Source organism: Ursus americanus, chromosome 20 (genome assembly GCF_024610735.1).
Source record: "Ursus americanus isolate L20-20 chromosome 20, mUrsAme1.1.p, whole genome shotgun sequence".
NCBI classification, from domain to species: domain Eukaryota; kingdom Metazoa; phylum Chordata; class Mammalia; order Carnivora; family Ursidae; genus Ursus; species Ursus americanus.
Window position 1 is genome coordinate 42,361,270 of NC_142146.1, and position 19,942 is coordinate 42,381,211.

The window sequence follows — 19,942 nt, forward strand, 5'->3', positions numbered from 1 at the left end:
TGCCATCACATGTAAAACTAATCTCAAATTCATAAATGTTAAAATGTGGGGAAAAGGTGTCCCTTAAAATTGCACTGTGGCAGTAGGAATCCCATAAATGTGTTAAATGAGCCACACACCATAAATGTCCTCATAGAAATTCTAGACCTCTGTTTTGCTTTGTTTTCTTCGGTGACTAACAGCAAAGCTAAGATATACAGAGTTCTCTATATATTCAAAGACCACTGGAATTATTCAAGTTCAGAGGTGAGAGAAAAAGTTAAGAGATAAACCAGTTCATACTCTTATTCAATAAAAGTGAAACTGAGGCACATGGAGGTGAGTTGACTTGTTCAAGGATCCAATTCTGTGACATCATGTGGTAACTATAAAAGTCTAAGACAATAAAGCTTGTTTTTAATAACTGATCTATCAATTCCAGCAGTTAAAAACCCTCTATAAAAAATGATATCTTTACATTAGGGATTAATGACTAAAACAAATCTCTAATACTCTATGAAACAACAGTACTATCAATTCTTAAATCCACTAGTTGAGCAGTAATTCTATTTAACTATCACTAGCATATTACCTTTCTCTGCAGGCAGGTCCTTTGTAAAATCCTTTTATGAACATGAGACAGGATAGGATGCTATTTCTACCATTCCGGCAGTGGCCATAACCAAGGAATCATTTTGTAAAGAATGAATTTCCTTGGTATTCCTCCCTCTAAATACTTATTAAACTTAGCATCATTGCATTTATTCACATTTCATCTGTGTTTCAAAACTCAGCCTTTAAAATGACTGTTTTGATTTATTATATAACTATAGTCTAATAGGTTTATCTCCATTATTTCCTCTGCTGACAGAACTGACCATAGCAATAAATTAAGCAGATGTGTTCCCTAAGCTGTCTGCAGTGATGTAAAGACTCTTGCCATGGGAAGACTCAGGCACAGCTGTGGGAAACCCAAGTTTCACCTACATAAGTTTCACAAGTCTAAAACCACAGATTCCATTGAGATGAGACTTCAGCTTTTGGGTTTCATTTGGTGTATCATGTTCACATAGTTTTAAAACAAGTAGCCAACTCCGGGTAACTCACCAGTGTTGTAAGCTCCCTAGGACTTAATATTGCTCCATCTGTGGTTAATTCTACCTGAGAGGAAGAATTTACCTATAAAGCTATCTCCAAAGTAACGTAGAACTAGGGGTGAGTCATTTCACGCTACCATTTTCAGCCAAGTAAAGATTGTTTGAAATGAATATCAAGAGTTGTGGGAGAGGAAGCATGCCAAATGTAGAGTGGCTAGGAGATTGTGTCATTTGGATGACAGTGGAAGGGAAGAGAGGGATATTAAAGGGTCACACATTGCTTCTATACTCTTCTCTCATTCCCCAACACCCTCTTGAGATATCTGCGTTCCCACAGTAAAGTATGGGGCTCCAGACAGATTGTCACTTCATATGCCATTACCTGGAGTTTGTTCTTTTGCCCAATAAATATAATCCAGACTCGGCAGCTGCCTTAGTAACACTCCTTACATACCTTCCAAAACATATTGCTCCACTGCTGAGATTTCCGAGCTTGGGCTTTTCTTTCCTTCCCCACCACTCTCCTTTCCCCTTGTCCTATCCCACCTTCTTTTCTCTCTTCTTTCCTCTTCTCCCATACAAGTGCTCCCTTAGGTGCACTTGCACACAAGCCTGCTCTCAATCTCAAGTTTATTTGGTGCATTGACTGTTTCTAACAAGAAATATGAAACCTCTTTAACAGAGACGGGGGTGACAAATTCAATTTGGCCGACAATTATAAGGTCCTCTTTGGTAATCTGGAAAAGCTAGGATACCTGAACTAAACATATTCCCAAATTAATCACTTTTGTCCTGTCCTGTGCCATAATCAAATCTACTACTCTTTTATAATGTGATTTTCTGTAGAGATGGCCTGCTTTTAAATGCTTTTCCAACTACAAGATTATTTATTCACTAATGCATGTGTTTCATTTCCAAAATATGATCATCTGCACTTTTTCTTATGGTGGGAAGTAGGGATCTAATTTTTTAGATTTGGTTCTCATAGCTTTATTCTCTTACATAAACTTCTCAATCGTTTTGTCACATTAAAAAAAAATAATCCCATTGAAAATTTACTTGGAAATACTTTAAATTTGGATATTAATTTAGTCAGGACTCGAATCTTAATTTTATTGAAACTTCCCTACTAAAGATAGACCGGTGATGGGTAGTAAGGAGGGCACATATTGCATGGTGCACTGGGTGTTATACACAACTAATGAACCATCGAGCCTTGCATCAAAAACCGGGGATGTACTGTATGGTGACTAACATAATATAATAAAAAATCATTATTAAAAAAAAAAAAAAAAACCTAGAATCCAATCAAAGATTACCCATAAAAAAAAAAAAAAAAAAAGAAACTTCCCTACTAGGAATTTCTTCATCTTCTATCGTCTATAAAAGGTTGTTAGATGCACAATTTATTTCCAGATTCTTTTTGCTAAAATAAATGGGATACTTTTGTCACTGTATTTTATAATTTGTTGTTGACAATCTATAGAAAAGCTATATAAAGAATCTACTATGGACTTGTATTAGGCACTAGAGATGGAAGATGGAGAAGAATATGGAGGAAGAGGTGGAAGAGGAAGTGGTAGTTTAAGCTGCTCACTATTTAGATGGGTGAAACTGTCAAGTAAATCAGTAATAACATCACAATGTGATGAGGTATGAGACAGAGGGTATGATGGTGAACTCCATCTGTCATGGCCAACCATCCACCCTCTTTGCTGTCTACACACGTTTTTATTCCTTGACATAATTCATCTAAATCATCCATATGATAGCATGGACTTATCCTAGCTGGTAAATATCATTTTTGTCATAGAGAGGTTATTTACTTGCCCAATATTACTTCATTGAATTATACTATGAATCTACTCTGTGCCTGACATTTTAGTAGGCAATGGGTATACAATGGAGAATAAAAAGAAATACAATTCGTTCATACAGTACAGGTATTCATATATGGTATATTTGGTCAGATGTAAATTACTGTTTTTGAAAACAACATTGCGTGGGTATAGGCACATGAGTGGTTACACACACACATACACACATACTGCTATAAAGAAAATATCATATATAAGAAACAAAATTATCGAAACTACTTCTTCAAAAACCTAGAACTACATATTAACTATACTGGTACAGCAGACTGAACAATGCTCTCCCCAAAAGATGTCCACATCCTATTCCCTGGAACCTGTAAATATGTTACTTTGAATGGCAAAAGGGACTGTGCAATGTGATTAAGTTATAAATTTGAGGACTGGGAAATTGCCCTGGATTATATGTGTGGACCCAAGGTAACCGCACAGGAGGGTCACAGCCAGACAGATGGCAATATGATGGTAGAATCAGAGGGTCAGAGTGATTCACAGAAGGGATCATGAATCAAGGAATGCAAGTGACACCTAGAAACTTTAAAAGCAAGGAAATGGCACGTCCCTGAGAGCCTCCAGAAGGAACACCATCTTGTCAACCCAGTTTAGACTTCAAACCTCCAAGACTCTAAGATAATTTGAATTGTTTTCAGCCACTAAATTTGTTACAGCAGCAACAGGAAATTAATACAGCTGGCAAATCCAAACTCTTCGGTAAACATTCGCAGTTTTCTTGCAAATGATCATAGTGCCGCTCTCCCATGGCAGCCTAAGTTGGCCCATCTGAAACACAGCATCTTCAGTGCCACCTTCTTCTTGCCTTCCGCATCTTTTCTTACTTTTTTCCAATTCTAGTGAAAACCCATCTCCTTCTCTACACAATTCATGGCCAATGCCTACTTAAAGCTTAATCTCCAAATTCATTTTATTTCACCAGTTCAAATCTTTCTCATTACACGGGTATCCAAACAGCACTGTAGCTTTTTAAATTCAATACTGTGCTTTGTAATTGTTCTTAAATCATCCGAAGTATCCATTACGTTGTCCCATCAGATTATAACCTTCAGAGAAACAGGGGAGATATGTGCTTTTGGTTTTTAATCATCCCGGGAGGGCTTCCCAACTTTCTCACATTATGGCATACACAAAAAATAATATGATTTATACAATACACTTAAGTGTATGTGATTGTTCCTGGCCAGATTTCTGGCTGCTTCGGTACGTGCCTTTCTGAAGGCCAGGTCAAAACAAGGAAGTTGCGAAACTGTCCTAGGAATTTAGTACCATGCTGCTCATTTAATTGGGGTTCAGTGCATGTTTGCAAACTCTTCTTGTTAACCAGGAACAATAAAGAACTTGAAGATTCTAAAAGCAGATATACATAGCTATCTTTTAAAAAATAGAAATATTGGGGCGCCTGGGTGGCACAGCGGTTAAGCGTCTGCCTTCGGCTCAGGGCGTGATCCCGGCGTTCTGGGATCGAGCCCCACATCAGGCTCTTCTGCTATGAGCCTGCTTCTTCCTCTCCCACTCCCCCTGCTTGTGTTCCCTCTCTCGCTGGCTGTCTCTGTCTCTGTCGAATAAATAAATAAAATCTTAAAAAAAAAATAGAAATACATTATACTTTTATAAAACTGTGATTTATAAAGTGTTTTTACAGACTATTTCATTTAACCATCACAACCACCCTGTGCGATAGAAAGACAGGTTATTTTTAAATGAAGAACCTAAAACTTAGAGGGGCAGATTACTTCCCAAAGCTATTAAATGACAGGACCAGGACTAGAAACTGGCACCCTAACTCCGTGTACGTGACTTTTTCCCCTATGATTATTTTAAAGGTCCTCAAAGCTAATAATGATGTTTCTAAAACCCAGATTAAAATGTAAATGAGCTCATTCTTTAAGTTTCAAATAAAAACTTAAAAACTTATATTCTAAGATCTGGGCTTTTTTATTTTTAAGACCTATCTTCTGCTTTAACCAAACAGTCTGTAAATAGTACCAGAAATTAACAAAAGGCCATGTTTTTTCATATTCATCACTTAGGAGAAAGACCCAAGTGGCCTCACACTATTAAACATAAAAGTTTTAAGTTTTACAGTTAACTTGCTGAGGCAGCAAACTCTAGCCCCATTGGGGAAGTGTTACAAGGTATTTGAAGATAAGAGAATGACTCAAACAGAAAAACCAGATGCATTATGAAAAATGCTTAGGGGTCTGCATGGCTAGAGGATAAAGAAGACATATACTTCTCTGCCCTTGAGGAATATGAACAGCTAAATTCTTTTATTCTTATATCACCTGTTGAAGTCAGCAAGTTCCTCCAGGAGGAATCAATAAGACAGCTGCATACTTAGAATGGACAGCAGTAAGCTATCTATTATTCCTCTTTTCAGACATAAAATGAAAAAAAATGTAATTTGTTCATATGGGGGGTGTGCATGGTAATATGGTTACCTACCATAAGCAACATGCAAGCTTACTTAAAATGATAGCATTATCATTCTGGGTGCTCCCCAGGGTCCAGAAAAAGAAGAAAATAATTCACCATGCAGCTTTTAAATTCTCTGTCACTTAATGATTGTTAATTGAATGTGAGAATTCCTTTAAATGAATGATTCTCCAGGAAGCATATGTGCAGAAAGGTTAGCTGTGTTCCAAATACTAGAAAGTTTCATCTTCAGTATTCTTCTTTTGCTCATTCCAATAAGCCTCATTGAAGCAGTTTCTATATCCTTTTTCTTTCATGCTTGCTTTGTAAGTGGTTATTTTAAAACGGAAAAGGCTTGACGGAGCAATACGAAGAGCATAGCAATGCCATTACTATCGACTCTGGAGGTAAACATCTAGCTGTGTCTCTTATTAGCTGGGTGACATTAGGCAAGTTATTTAGATTCACTTAAATCTCAGATTCTCATCTGTAAAATGGGTGATTAAAAAAGAAAAATGTACCCAATAGAGACTGTGGTGGGTTTTCAAATCGAAGTGCTCCGCACAGTATCTAGCACCCCTCCGCCTCCCTCAGAGTTTCTGCCAATTAATGTCAGAAAACACTTCCATCTCTTCACATATTCCAAACCAGTACAAAACCTTGGTGTTTCCAGATATAAAAACTACATTTTTGGCCCAGAGATTCAGTTGCATTAAAAAATTATTGTTAGATGAGCAGCAGTTTATTGGAATTTTACTTTTTTAAAATTTTACATTGTTTAAATAGTAGTAATTAAAAGTCAGTGTAAAAATAAGAATCTTGGGTTTCATTTATTAACATAGAGCAAAATATATTTTTGTGCTTTCACTTCTTCAGTGGTAAAGTAGAATAAAATGCTGTGTATGGTAATACCAAGTTACAAAGAGGTATCTAGATAATAATATTCATATACAGCATGCATTTTTTATTCCTTCCTTTTAAAGCCAAATCGTTAATCCTTAAGACAACAGAATTCAAAAATATCAACAAAAAATAGCCCTTATTTATAAAGGATTTTCCATGAGCTAGAGAGTAGGTATTATTTAATCCTCACAAAGCTCCTATGAAATGGTTACCACTGGGACACCTGGGTGTCTCAGGCGGTTAAACGTCTGCCTTCGGCTCAGGTCACGATCCCAGAGTCCTGGGATGGAGCCCCACATCAGGCTCCCTGCTCAACAGGGAGTCTGCTTCTCTCTCTGACCCTCCCATCTCTTGTGCTTTCTCTCTCTCTCTCTCTCTCTCTCTCTCTCTCTCAAATAAATAAATAAAATCTTAAGAAAAGAAGGAGGAAAAAGAAGTGGTTACTATTATCTTTTTCTATAGATGGAAAGAGAGAACTCACTGAACTTCTCACACTTAGGAAGTGGCCTAGCCCAAATCTGAACCCTGTTCTAACGGTAAAGCACTAATAAATCAAGCTCTATTGCAACACTTGTCTCTTACCTCAAATGTGATTTTAAAGCTGAAGATGCAGATCATTCAGTCTTAAAGAACAGTAGGGAGAAAATTAAAAAGCACACTCAATTCTGGCTCCTCCAACAAGCTTCTCATGAAGGTCATAGCGAAGTCAGAAACCCAGTTCTGCCTCCTGATATCACTGTGACCCTGATCAAATCACTCCAGCTCTCTGAGCATCAATTTTCTGGTGAGTAAAATGAAAACAGTGACTTCCTTGTGTGGAACTGAGACAAAAACCAGAGGAAGCTGTGTAAAGCCTAGCACACGATAGGTGTTCAATAAACAGGAGCTATTATAATTAGCATTCCTGTCCTGGCTCAGAGAGCTTTTGTGGGTTCAGCCTATTTTATATCTATGTATAATTCTGGAGAATACTCCAATATTTGGTAGAATATCACATCGTAGAACTTTTAAATGTTTATAAGAAGACAAAAGAATTTATGAACATATATCTTTTCAGATATGTACTTCATGACATCTAGTTATAGTAATGTTTATATGTATTATTCCAGGTTAACACTATAAGCAAGAAAAATTTCTAACAACATTTTGAGGAAACAGTGTAGTTCTTATGGAACAACCAACAAAGCACACAGACATACTGGGGGGGGGGGTTATTTTCCAGCCAGTTGGCAGATACCTCCATCCTGTTTCCTGCCATCAATAAGAACAAAAGCTACATTTCTAGAATGGGTATTGAAGCAGAAAAACTGCAACTGAATGTAGGGTAACCGTCTTGAGCTAGGAAGAAAGCTATGTAAAGACAATAGCAGAAATGAGAACTAAAGGTAGAAACAAAACAAAACGAAACAAAAAAACACACCTGCTTATAATACAAAGCTGGAACCAGCTAATAGAAGCACATTTTTAAGATGTGATGAAAGTCTGTCTTCAATGTTTTAAACCTTGAAAGTGAATCTCTTATGAGGGCCCATGATGTTTGAGACTCAGGCCACTCTCACTAGCTGTTTTTATTTTTTTATTTTATTTTTTTTTTAAGATTTTATTTATTTATTTGACAGAGATAGAGACAGCCAGCGAGAGAGGGAACACAAGCAGGGGGAGTGGGAGAGGAAGAAGCAGGCTCATAGCGGAGGAGCCTGATGTGGGGCTCGATCCCATAACACCGGGATCACGCCCTGAGCCGAAGGCAGACGCTCAACCGCTGTGCCAGCCAGGCGCCCCTCACCAGCTGTTTGTAAAACACATAGGGCTGAAACAGTAAAAGGTTATGATCTTCCCCTTCCCATTCATACCTCACAATAAATACGGAATTGATTTGTAAAGTGTAACTATGTATAAATATACATGCCTATATATTTACGAATTCAAAAGCAAATAAGCACTTTGGAAAAGTATCTATCACCCTAATACATTCATATAAAGATTTTAACAACTAGAAATAGAGTTTTTAAAATAACCATCCAAATAAAGAAGTATTTTTAAAACTATGACAAATCAATCAGAAAATCTACTTTCTAAAGTTTAGTAAATGAACATATGGTGTTTTTCCTATAGCAAAAGTATCTGGTGTGTGAAATTTATTTATATTAAAATCTTCAAGTGATTTCTTGTTTATTTTTTTAAGTTTATTTTCTTGAAATTGGATCCAATAGGAGTTTCCTCCTGCTGCCATTAGAGGGCATAAAAGAATAATTGTGGAGACCAAAATCATATAGCCCCCAAAATTAAGCCTGAAAAAAAAAAGAGCTACCACTTAATTTTTGGTTTCAAAAGAGAAATTTACAAAATAAAATGAATAGATATAGTTTACATGTAAGGCTCTTTGATGAAAGCAGCCATCTATAAAGAAATTAAGGTGCTATTAGTTATTTTATCTATAAAAGACAGAAGCAAATAACTAAAGTTTTAAGAAGTTTAGTTTGATAATCTTAAAATTAGTCCTTATCCATTAGCAGTCCTCAGTACATGGTCAAAAATGAGAGGAAAAAAGAGGGAGTGGTCAGGAAGGGAGAGTGGTCAGGAAGGGAGGAAGAAGCACAGAGAGAATGAGAGGTAAAATCTCATTTCAAATTTTGATTCGTGACCTGTTAAAAAAAAAATAAAAGTATGACAGGAAAAAAATCAGGGATATATTACTCTTTGAAAAGCAAAGGATCAATTTTATGGCTTCAAGGTCTACCCTCACCTAACTGGCCTTTCTCTGGTTTACCTACACAACTTCCTTTTTACCAAAGGGCATGACAACAAAAATTCAAAACAGAAATGGATCTCAGATACAGGAAAATATACCAAATCCTCCTATTCTTTACATCACTTGATCCTTTAAAGGATTTTAAATGTATACTCTATTTATAAATGCCATCCTTAAAACTTGCAAGATAAATAGATCCATATCCAATTAAGAGCCCAACTTCCCACACCCCCCCAAATAAATGTTCATGAAGCTGGTACCAACCTAGTCAACGTATTTTTAACTCAAGGGGAAAAAATTTATAGCTTATATTTCAGATCAATATAAAGCCTTCTTTTATACTGGCTATCTCCTTTGTAGCAATCATTTTTACCTTTACTGAATTCCAGGATAAATTTATGACATCAATCCCTTTCTTTAATTTACAAAATAGTAAAATCCCAAGATCGCCTTCAAACAGAAGGAACACAGCCTCAATATGTTTCTATCACACTATGAAGACTGTTAAGACTCCCTGTAGGGCACTTTGACTTAAATCCTATAAATTTCCTGCTTAAATTTTCAAACAGGGGAAACGAGGGATACATATGAGAACATAAACCTACCTTTTGGTGATGGTTCTGTGCTAGTCTATATTGCTAAAGGGTATAAAAAGGGCCATAAAGGAATTGGAATTATAGTGAACAGGATCTCAGACTCCACATTCTATTTGTAAACACAAACTTCTGTAAAGTGCACACAGGTGAGGAAAAATATTTTTCAACTCTGGAATGGGAGGGAGGCACCATTTACCCCATAAAACCCATTCTGACTGACCAACAAATCAATAGGGCAGTTCCACAGATATAAATGAAATAGGTAGCAAACACAGTGTCTACATATGCTAAACACACATTTCATTACTTATTTTAATTCATTACTTAATTTCATTTTCATTCCCTACTTCATTTAATATGTGGGCAAAACTCATACAAAAATAAAACCCCCAACTTTTGTAATTTATCCTTTGTCTCCACCAAATTCCATCATGAAAAAATTTAAGATCTATATTTGTTGGTATTTCCTGTCTTTAAGAAGTTCAGAACACAGGACTACGTAGCTAAGAAAAGTTGGGGGTTTCCTTTATCTTGATTGAAAAAAAATGGCTTCCTTTCTGATTATTCAAGTACAAACTCACCTTAAAGCCACCAAATCCCTGTGCACTTTTTTCTCATAGCTATTGTCATCAAGTATTGCAAATGTATTTTCACTAGTCTGTCTCCTCTGCAAGACCACAAGTTATTTAATGGTAGAAACTGTATTATAAGAACAGCAGCTGGTACAAGAAAGACCCTCGCTATATGTTTTGTGTATAAATCTGATTGAGGAAGGTCTCGACACCAAATAGAAATACCTTTAAATCTCTAATTTGTAACTATATTTATTTGTTCTATTTGACAAAATTTTCTGAGCATCTTTTATGTACTAGAAACTGTTATAGGCAGTGGCAACACAGCAATAAATAAGATGATTAAAAAGGTTCCCTGCCTTTTATGGAGTTTACCTTCTTTGGAGGTAGCCAATAAGAAAAAAGCATTTGAAAATAAACAAGGAAATAGAGAATAAGTACCAGAAATACAAAAGGAAACTAGCATACATAGGAACAGTCAGGAGCTCCTACCTACCTACACACACACACACACACGCACACACACACACACACACACACACACCAAAACTTCTTTTTGAGGAACAGGAGAAAGAAAGATAAAATTAGCCTACAGTTTTATAACAGTGTGATGAAAGACTTAAATTAATATTCTGTGCTGTCTTGACATCTGAAACCAGGAGAGTCTTGATTGGCCTACCGCCAATACTACTCCCTGCTCTTCTCCTGTGTATAATGCCTCCTACCCAAACAAAGCTCCTTATCAATTGGGCCAAAAAATGCAGTTCCCGCTCATCCCCGAATAGTAGGTTTCAGTTCCCTGCCAGCCCTTAAAATTACTCAAAGTAGCCAATCGTAGCTTCTCACAGGAACCAGGGTCACCTCGCCCGCCTACTACTACAAAGCCTGCCTCCCGCAGCTTCCGCTTGTTCACTACGCTCCCGAGTGCAACTACCGTGTAGGCGTGTGCGGTGTGGGATGTCCTCCTCCCTCACGCTGTGTGTTTACGCGACTAAATAAGCTGCTGTCAATTTCATCTGTTTTGTGTTGGATGTAGTGTATTTGGCCATCCCCATAACCATAGGGTGGGAATCCTTCCTCACCAATAGTGTAAATAGGAGACAATCAAAACAAAGTTTCTACATTTCCAGCTCAAAGTCACACAGAGAAAGACAGGTACATTTCCAATCAAGGAAAGGTAGTCTTGGATTCTGAAGTTCTGAGACAAGTCTTTTCACTTTCTTTAAGCCTCACTCAGTTTCCTGAATCAATAAAATGAAGATGGTCTTAATACTTACTTACAAGTTTATTTCAAGTGAAATAGTGTTTGAAAAGTTTTGGGGCACATTGTAGATACACAAAACATGCTTGCCTTTTTTTACACAATGCCGCTGGTGGTTTTGTATATTTTGGATACAGGCAGGTTCTCCTACATCCCCGACACAGCTCGAATGGCTTCCTGTGATTATGCCTTTGTAGGCACCTTTCCCGTTTCACCCTAAATTTCTTCTTCCCATCTAAAACCATCCTAGCTAGGGGAAGAAAGGGACAAACAAAGGGGGGGTAATCAGAAGGGAGAATGAAACATGAGAGACTATGAACTCTGAGAAACAAACTGAGGGCCTCAGAGGGGAGGAGGATGGGGGAATGGGATAGACCGGTGATGGGTAGTAAGGAGGGCACGTATTGCATGGTGCACTGGGTGTTAGACGCAACTAATGAATCATCGAGCCTTACATCGGAAACCGGGGATGTACTGTATGGTGACTAACATAATATAATAAAAAATCATTTAAAAAAAATAAATAAAACCATCCTAGCTTTTGCCAGGATGAGGTATTCTTTCAATTGTATTGATAGCCATAACACCACAGTACACATTTGATACTCCTAACTTATTAGCATCTATTGCTGTTTTTTTTCCTGTGAGTTTATGTTGTCTCCCCAACCAAGAGTAAATTCCTTAACTGCTTTGTGTCTACAAGGTCTTGCACATAAGTAAATAATAAATGCTTGTAAATAAAGTTGCTAAACATTCCTCTTACCTCTCTCCCCCTTTTTGCTTATTCCGGAATAAAAGCCCTGGTGAGAAACAGGTTTGATTTTGCATCAACACAAAGGTTAAATATCTAATAAGGACTTGTTTCATAGTGGAAATAGATCTTAAAAGATCCTAAAGTTTTAACGTGAGGATTAAATATATTGAAGGTTCATTTTTATTGTTATACTTTGGACTTTTAAGGTATTTGTATTTGAATAGAAAATTCAAGTTATACAAGTGTCTAGCAAAATACATTAAAAACCATTATTTACTCTTTGTAGGAAAGTTTTCAACCATCAAATCTTCATTTTTTTTTTTTTTTGCAGTATCTAAAAACATGAAGCTTTACAACTCTGCCAGGAACCACACAGCCCTATAGCAAAGTGATCAACTCTTGAGACTGGTGATTAACTGGCTGGATTAAACAGACTTCCTGAATTGCCTCCAAAGCTATCAATAAAATAATGAATCAATCAGTCAATCAATCCTATCAGTGATGGGCATACTGTCAACTACTCAGCCCTCTTTATAAAACCTTTTATTTATAATTTATTCCACAAAATGTCTGACCTATAATTGAAATTACATTCCTGTTTATAAACACATGTATGTGAACGCATTTCAAATACTGAATATATCTAAGCAGCTAAAAAAATGCCTTTAGATCACCAAAAAGGCAACTGGCTAGCCTGTAGGCATATTCCAGTTGGATGTCATCATGTTTTAAATATTTGAATCTTAATGCTTTCAAAGAGAGCAAATACTCTCACATTTCCTAAGAACTTGCTAGTCCCTCCTGTCTTACACCTGGCTTGTTTCCAGTCTCTGTGTACATCAACCTATTTCACCCACAGGGTTTTTGAGTCTGTAGAAACATCATTAGGAGGCAGACAGGTGCTCGAAAAATAACGCTGAAGAAGAAAGTCAGATACCCTGGTTGCTAATCATGCCTCTAACTACCTGTGTGACCTTGGAGAAGTCACCTTATTTTCTGGACCTCAGTAATGACAACTTGAAAAATAGGCAGAGCCCATTGCTGACATTACATCCACTATAAGTTCATACTACATTCCCTATGTTTCATTTGTGGTAACCACAACTTTTATCACAAAAACCAGAAAGATGAAAGAAATTAGGCATTTAAACACTAATGAATCATCATTTACATTGCATATTTATATGTCTTTGATAATGTCTATTCATCAGAAAGGTGTTGGCATATCTACCAATAACTTTTTTTATTATATTTTAACCATTTAAAATCTATCACCAAAATTTTTGAAATTACTATGATATTTTAAATTTCCTTTTATCACTCATTCATTTATCATTTGGCAGTATTTCCTTTTAAAAGACCCGAACTACTAGGGTTTTCTTTTTAAAAAGAGACAAGGGGCACATGGGTGGCTCAGTCAGTCAAGCTCAAGTCATGATCTCAAGGTCGCCGTGACATCGAGCCCTAAGTCAGACTGCATGCTAACGGAGCCTACTTAGGATTCTCTCTCTCCCTGCCCCTTTCCTGCTCATATGCAAGTGCGCACGCGCTCTCTCTCAAAAAAAAAAAAAAAAATCAATAATGTGCCACATTTTAATATTATGGGAGAGTATCTTTATTGAAATTGTAATGTGACTTTGACCTCCACAGCACACATTTTATTTTTTTTTTCAGCACTAAAAGCTTAAAATGAGAATATTAGGCTTGCTTTCAAATTTTTTAAACTTTTTTTAAAGTTTTTTTTTAACTGCTTTTAAATTTTTGAGATTTCTAAGAGCAGCTTACAGAGTCCCAGTGGCACCCTTAGCATCCGTTTGTACAGTGAGGACTCTTCTGCAAGTGCTCAGTGAATGCCAAGTCTCAATAATAGAACACATCGTTGGAAGGTAGCAGATAAATCATGGGGAGAGACAGACTTGGAACACCTCCTCAAAAGACCACTGATACGCTTTTCTATATTCTTTCTTAGGCACTTTTTTACTCTTCAAAGCCAATTTCTGCTGCAATTGTAAGTGTATTATAATTCCAGTCACTCTCTACTTGATGTAATAAATAGGTTTAAAATGTTTGGACTAATTTTATATCATTTTATATTCCTAATGTAAAGATTTAGCCAAGATTCTAAAAAGAACTTCAAGATATATTTATGTTAAAATGTATAATATTCTGACAACTTCAAACACAATTTTATTTTAAATTCAGAACGTAAAATTCAATATGAATACTGAAGATCTAGATTGTATAAGCAGTCATTCCAGACATAATTGTCACCATGGTCTTAATCGGATTTTATGATAAAAAACAATCTTTGTATCATATTAAATTTATATCTTATGATGAAAAACAATTTTTATATTTATGAACTCTTCACCTCTATAGAAGAGAGTTGGTCACAACTGTTGTTCAGGACTCTTATGATGGGAAGGTTTCTGGATAATTGTAATAACACATGTAAAAATCCTGTTACTTTCCTTACAAACCTAGAAAGAAGACTAAACTAGAAACAAGACTAAACAAGAAAGAAATCTCTTTATTTTGTGACTTCTATAACCAACTCATGTTAAAGTATTAAAATATGTTGAAATGCAAATATTTAGGAAAGCCCATCATCACAGGGGAATAAAGGCATTCTAGTAGTGCTTTTCTTCAATGATAATTCTATTATTTATCAACTAATAGGAATCTTTCTTTCATAAATTAAGAACCACTTATTGTGCTATACAAAAAATTTTATTTCATGATTATCTTAACACTTCCTGATCACCATGACAGATCACACTTCTAATTAATTTATTTCACCATCCAATGCTCAGTAAAGCATACAGCAGGTGCCAATCCAATATTTACTTGGGAAACATACCCTATGGTGATGACATTATAAAAGAAATGCTTACTATAGGATTATAAAAAGACCTCTTGGGGCTAACATGTTGAAGGAACACCAGGGTGAGAAGACCAAAGATCTGGGAAGATAGCAAAACTTGCTTTGAGCTAAAAGATAAAATAACTCTAAAAGAACAACAATTGGGGTTCCTGGGTGGTTCAGTCAGTTCAGCATCCTGCTCTTGATTTTGGCCAAGCCCCACATCAGGTTCCACGCTCAGCATGGAGTCTGCTTGAGATTCTCTCTCTCCCTTTCCCCCTCCTTCCACTCATGCTCTCTCTTAAATTAATAAAGTCTTAAAAAAATAAAAGAACAATAATTATAGGAATTTGACAAAGAAATTTAGGACAAATTTAATGCAATTCTTTCCTAGAACATTCATAAATGGTAATATATCTTAAGGGAGATCATTAAGCCTAAGGTTCCTCCCCAAACAATGTATGTCAAAGGCACAAGTAATTACAGGTTACTCCAATTCTGTCATATATTGTATCCTTGACAAAGAAGATTCTCAGTTTGGAGTAAGGAAGTGAAATATAAAGGAAAAATGTTTTAATCTATGAGTTTATAGTGACATTTTAAAAATACTAATAGGTAGGGGTGCCTCGGTGGTGCAGTCAGTTAAGTACTGGACTCTTGGTTTAGGCTCAGGTGGTGATATCAAGGTTGTGAGATTGAGCCCTGCATCAGGCTCGGCACTCAGTATGGAGTCTGCTAAAGACTCTCTCCCCCTTGCCTTCTGCCCCTTCCCCCCACCCACACTCTTTCAGATGAATGAATGAATGAATGAATGAACGAACGAACGAATAAATCTTTTTAAAAAATACCAATAGGTAATTTGAGAGTAATAGGAAGTCGACTCATCTTGAAAACCGATAACTAAAGGGAAAGAATTAAGCATTTATCTGGACTTTCTTGTATGAACTGTTTTACTCAGTAGCCAGATAAGGGGACAGCTCTATTTTTATTCACTTAATATTTGAAAGAGAAATCCTAGAAATAGACTATTACTGTTTGTGACTCCCAATGAATTAACAGATCTAAGCACTGAGCATCAACAGCAGCTAACATCAGAAAAAGAGAAAAACAGCATTAAGTTCCTCCTCATGAAATAAAGCATTCAAACCTGACTCTGATCAAGACTCTGATTCCAGCTACCAAGTTTCATGGAAGATGGAGGACAGAATGAAGTGGTTCAAAATGAACATCCCCCAAATGTGCTACTTTGGCATGTGCCTTACTTTGAGCTAAAGTAAATAAAGGCCCAAAGTCCTAGAAAGAATTTTCACCTGCCCCTTAACTGCCTAACAGAATGTAGATAAAGGGTCTGTTCCAGGAAGAAAACTATCACCAGAGATAACTACAAAGAATATGGGATATGTGTGAGAAACTGGAGGGGAGCGTTGACAAGAGCCTGGAGATCAAATTCTTTCCTGTGTCCCATTGTCTTTTGACAGCATTGCAAGTGTTTACCAAACATTTATCCTTCCCATCTTCCTGTAAATTATCTTCCTCCCCTTTGGAGTCTAGACCCCTACCCCCTTCTTAACTCAGGACGGCATATAAGCCTCAATAGCTTGAGTTCCTATGATTATCATTTATTTTTCTTCTGTTAATCTGACTTATGTCAACTTAATTAATAAATCATCCAAAGAACCTAAAAGGGAAGAAGGGGAAAGTTTTCCTTTCCTACAGGAAGGAGCATTTTTGAATTGTCGTCAGTGTTCACCCAGGATCTTCAACACATGAATTGGAAAGAATGAACGAATGAAAGAAAGGACAAAAAGAAAAAAATAAAAGGATGAAGGAAGAAACTATAGATTAAAAGAGACTTTATAAAAAACAAACAAACAGTTTTTTAGTTGGGCAAAATTAAACTATAGACTCAGGGATGAACACTTCAGTGATAAATCTGTAAGAATGTGATTACTATACAAGTCAAAGTAGCAGCTGTTTTCTGGAGAGGAGAGGATTATGCTGCGAGTTGCAATGGAAGAGCTCCTGAGGTGGGGAGGAAAGCTCTATTTCTTGACTTGAGTGGTAAAGTGATATGGCCTTAACAGAATCTATGAAGCTATACATCTGTGTGTTTTTCTGTATCTGTGCTTTATTTATAACAAAAAGTTACAGTTTATATTTATAACAAAGTTATATTTATAACAAAAAGTTAAGAAAAGCTTTGTGGAATAATAGAAAGTTTACAGTTTGATATGGTACTAAAAAATAAGAATTTTACTTCTCTTAGAGGAAGCAAATAATTCATCATAATATAATAGATAAAATGAAGTATAAAATTCTTTTTTTAAGATGTATTTATTTATTTGAGAGAGAGCAAGCAAGTGGGGGAAGGTACTGAGGGAGAGGGACAGAATCTCAAGCAGGCTCCCCACTCAGTACCCAGCCCAACACAGGGCTTGATCTCATGACCCTGAGATCACGACCCGAGCCAAAATCAAGAGTCAGATGTTCAACTGACTGAGCCATTGAGGCACCCTGAAGTTCAAAATTCTTATTTGCCTTTGAAATTTATGTAGAAATTATCTATAAATAAAGTGGTATCTACAAAATCTAATGTTGCTATAGAGACTGGTTAGTCATAATCATTTAACAACAATGTTGTGCTCTTTGCCTACTTGGGAGCTCTTTTTGAATTATATGAGGCAGTTAATATTTTTTAGTACTTACCAAACTAAATGATCTGCCTGCAAATAGAATATGGGCCATTTAGAATATCTTAATAATTTATATGAATTAAGGAGGGAAAGCACTTTAACAGTTGAAAAGCAAAATGCGTAGGTTAACATATAAGAACCTTCTTTGCTTAAGTTAAACATTTTTTTTAAACATTTTTAAATCACATATTGGAGCAGGACGCCTGAGTGGCTCAGTTGGTTGTCTGCCTTCAGCTCAGTGGGACTGAGTCCCACATTGGACTCCTTGCTCAGCAGGCAGCCTGCTTCTCCTTCTGCTCCTCCCCCATGCCTTCTCATTCTCTCTCTCTTTCTGTCTCTCTCTGACAAATAAATAAAATCTTTTTTAAAAAAGTCACATATTGGAGCATCTCTAACTAAAACAAAGATAAAATTTAGCTTCTAAACTAACCTGTGAGAATCAGAGAATGATAGGCAATACCTATTGTTCTCTGTTGTTGCAAATACTGGTAAAAAAAAAATTAAGTGATACTTGTTTAACTTAGAACAGTTAAATCACAGTTTTTAAAATATTATAAATTGTTTGAAGCATAATAGACCTTGAAAATAAATATATTGTTCAAAATGAACAAATGTTAACACCTGCAACAAAATGGCATATTGCACTTCTATGCCATTTAAAGAGAATAAATACCAGTTTTCTGAACTTGACTTCATATGGAGTCTAATTATTTTAAGTTTTCTATTGATATAAACTAAGCAAAGTGTTTCATATTAAAAGCACAATCATGGTAGCATTTGGCAAGCACATATGAAGAAAAAAGAGCTTACACCACAGATAAAACAGACAACTTTAAGCCCTTCGGGTTTTTCTAAGCTAGAAGACCCAATGGAGAAAAATTAAAACATAAAAGACAGAAGCTTATTTAAAACAAATTATAATCACATAAGATTTATAGAGCTTAAAGCATTATTGGTTTGCTTTATACCCCAACATTTATAATATATGTGACAATACATGTAATTTATGGTATGTAATTTATATATTATGTATATATAAATAAATTTGGGGTACCACTTTGAGAATTGCAAGGTGATTCTGTAATCTTTTCTGGAGTCAATGACATTTGCATTCTAGGACTTTAATAATTCAAGTTTAAAGAGAATCATTAGTTATTTCACTTATCATCCAACCTAACATTTCAAGACTTTTGACCTCACACTTATGGCAAAGGCTTTGTGGTTTTCAGTTTTCTCACCATCTCTAATTACTTCCAGACATCCTCACCTTCTCTATTTATCTAATGTTCCTTAATGATTTTTGTCATTTTTCTGCTTAAGCACCTAAATTCTTGAATTTAGTTTTCAAAACTTTTTACTCATTCTTTCATACATGCATTCAACAAACATCCCAGTGTTTCAGGGACAGAGTCCAAGCACTGAAATAGAGATATAAAAATTAGATATAGGCCCTATTTAAATGACAACAAAGGGAGCACCTGGGTTGTACAGTTGGTTAAGCTTCCAACTCTTGGTTTTGGCTCTGGTCATGATCTCAGAGTCCTGGGATCAAGCCCTATGTTGGGCTCTGAGCTCATCAGGAGTCTGCTTGAGAGTTCTTTCTCTCCCTTTCCCTTTGCCCCTCCCCCCACTTGCATGCTCTCTTTCTCTAAAATAAATAAATAAATCCTTAAAAAAAATTAGACATAGGCCTTATTTAAATGGCAAAAAAAAAAAAAAAGGGCAGGGGTGCCTGGGTGGTATAGTTGGTTAAGCATCTGACTGTTGGTTTCAGCTCAGGTGGTGATCTCAGGGTCATGAGATTGAAGCCTGTGTTGGGCTCCGCACTCAGTGTGGAATCTGGTTGTTTCCCTCTTCCTCTCCCCACCCCCACTCAGCTCTCTCACACACTCTCTCTCTAAAATAAATAAGTAAATATTTTTAAAAACTAAAATAATAAATGACAACAAAAATAATAGCAGTGACATTATATGATTAGGGCTCTGATGGTGCAGAATGATACCATAGAACTGTAAAAATAAGCACCAAGTCCATATTAGGGGCAGAGGTTGGTACTGATGAAGACAAATTAAAGGAGCCTTCCTAAACAAAGGGATAGAAATCAGATCAGAGAAGACCTTGTATATTACACTAGGAAATTATAATTTTATTCTGAATTTTTAGAAAAG

General features: G+C 36.1%; 2 long non-coding RNA genes across 2 annotated transcripts in view; one reads left to right on the top strand and one right to left on the bottom strand.

The window, feature by feature from the left end:
* The window catches only part of LOC123802411 (uncharacterized), a 435,123-nt gene extending 421,303 nt beyond the window's left edge, over positions 1-13,820 (top strand). The window contains exon 7 of the long non-coding RNA XR_015727895.1: positions 12,550-13,820. This is a non-coding gene — a long non-coding RNA (uncharacterized LOC123802411). The remainder of the gene's footprint in view (positions 1-12,549) is intronic.
* LOC148108416 (uncharacterized) overlaps positions 1-19,942 on the bottom strand; it is a 208,405-nt gene that overhangs the window by 71,517 nt on the left and 116,946 nt on the right. The window lies entirely within an intron of this gene.